Raw genomic sequence first — 2,570 nt, 5'->3', positions numbered from 1 at the left:
AGCAGGCTCCCTGCTGAGCAGAGAGCCCGATGTGGGACTCAATCCCAGGACCCCGAGATCATGACCCAAGCTGAAGGCAGCGGCTTAACCCACTGAGCCACCCAGGCGCCCCTCAAATTCTAAATTTTACCTTGCCTTCACTATGTATTGTCTTCTCCCATGGTTGAAATATTATTTTATTTTGTTTAATTAATTACTTATTTATGTAAGTAGGTTCCACACCCAACATGGGACTTGACTCACAACCCTGACATCAAGAGTCACACGCTCTACCAACTGAGCCAGCTAGGCACCCCAGTGGCTGAAAATTTTTAGAATTGAAGCCATAAACTCTCTCTGCCCATATACTGGTCTGTAATTCAGAAAGGTCTTCTCACTGTGTGAGTCGGTCATCTTTTTCTACATCAGGAGGTGTGAGAGGCAGGAGTCTAGGTTGGCCCCAAGGTTTCTACCGCAGGTGTGTGCACCTGCGTGTCCGCCTCCAGTGCGGGTAGATCTTGTCGGTATGATAGAATGTGAATGTGATAATAGGTGATATTCCAGGAAGGATTTTGCAGGCATAATTATCCTAATTAGTTCATCTAAAGGGAGTTTGGTTAATACCCTCACTGTCTGTGATACATTTCTATCTGTCAGATTCCCAGAAGAGCCTTGGCTGATTTGAGGCAAGAGTAGTTCCGTGTTTGGGGCACCTGGGTGGCTCAGTCATTAAGCGCCAGTCTTCAGCTCAGGTCATGATCCCAGAGTCCTGGGATGGAGCCCTGCATCAGATTCCCTGCTCAGCTGGGAGCCTGCTTCTCACTCTCCCACTCCCCCCTGCTTGTGTTCCCTCTCTTGCTGTCTCTCTCTCTCTCTCTGCGTCAAATAAATAAAATCTTAAGAAAGAAAAGAAGAATAGTGCCATGTTAATCATAATTCCAGTTATTCCTTAAAATGTTCCTTTAGCCAGGATCCCACTAAGTTAGTTTCCTCTGGTCAGTGACACTTTCTCCGTTTTCTCTTGTTGTTCATGACTTGGGCACTTTGGAGGAATACTGGTGAGATACCTGTAGAATGTCGCTCAGTCTGGGTTGGGATGATATTTTTTCATGGTTGGGCTGGTGTTCTGGGTTTTTGGGGAGAGTCCTAAAGAGATGGAGTGTCTCCTTTTTTTTTTTTTTTTTAAAGATTTTATTTATTTATTTGAGAGAGAGAGAGAGCGTGTGCATGAGCAGGAAGAGCGGCCGGAAGAGGGAGAGGGAGAAGCAGGCTTCCTGATGCGGGGCTTGATTCCATGACCCTGAGATCATGACCTGAGCCGAAGGCAGAGGTTTAACCTACTGAGCCACAAGGCACCCCCGCAGGGTGGTGGTATTTATTTATTTATTTATTTATTTATAGAAGATTTTATTTATTTATTTGACGGACAAAGATCACAAGTAGGCAGAGAAACAGGCAGAGAGATAGGAGGAAGCAGGCTCCCTGCTGAGCAGAGAGCCTAATGCGGGGCTCCATCCCAGGACCCTGGGATCATGACCTGAGCTGAAGGCAGAGCTTTAACCCACTGAGCCACCCAGGAGGGTGGTATTTAAAATAGCAACTCAGGGGACACCTAGCTCGCTCTATTGGTGGAACTACTCTTGATCTCCAGGCTGTGAATTGAGCCCCACATTGGGTGTGGAGATTATTGCGAAATAAAAACAAAGGGGCGTGTGGGTGGCTCAGTCAGCTAAAAGTGGTCTGCTCTTGACTCAGGTCATGATCCCAGGGTCCTGGGATCCAGTCCTATGTTGGGTTCCTTGCTCAGCGGGGAGCCTGTGTCTCCCTCTGCCCCTTCCCCCTGCTCATGCTCTGTCTCTCTCTCGCTCAAATAAAATCTAAAATAAAAATATTAAAAGGAACTTTTTAAAAGATTTTATTTATTTGACAGAGAGAAACAGCAAGAGAGGGAACACAGCAGGAAGGAGCTGGAGAGGGAGAAGCAGGCTCCGCCATGAGCAGGAAGCCCAGTGCGGGGCTTGATCCCATGACGCTGGGATCATGACCTGAGCCGAAGGCAGATGCTTAATGACTGAGCCATCCAAGTGCCCCCAAAATAAAAAATTTGAAAAAAAAAAAATTAAAGTGGTGGCTTTGACCACTTTGGGGAGTTTACCCAGTTTTAGTGGGTATTTCCCATGTATTCATGACGTACGCGTGTTATTAAATTTGTCTTTCTCTTGTTAATCTTTATTACAGGAGTCTCGCTGCAGAGCCTAGGATGGGGGCAGTGATGTTTCCTGCCCTGTACGGTAATCAATCACCCACTGGGCTTGTGCGCACGTGCAGGGTAGTTAATCTGAGTTGAGAGATGCTATAAAATACACAGCAGTTAAGACTTAGTATGAGAAAAAGACTTAGGAAGAAAAAAAGAATGAGGAGGCTCTCATTAAATTTTTTCGTATTGCCTAGAGGTTGAAATGATAATGTATCAGATTTGTATCAGGTTAAAGAAAATCTATTCCTTTTTGGGGGGAGGGGCAAAGATTTATTTATTTATTTGAGAGAAGGAGAGTGGTAGGAGGGGCAAAGGGAGAGAGAGAGAGAGAACT

The sequence above is a fragment of the Mustela nigripes genome, chromosome 2, assembly GCF_022355385.1.
Source record: "Mustela nigripes isolate SB6536 chromosome 2, MUSNIG.SB6536, whole genome shotgun sequence".
Lineage (NCBI taxonomy): Eukaryota > Metazoa > Chordata > Mammalia > Carnivora > Mustelidae > Mustela > Mustela nigripes.
The sequence above is the reverse complement of the archived record's forward strand: the minus strand, read 5'-3'. Positions refer to the sequence as shown.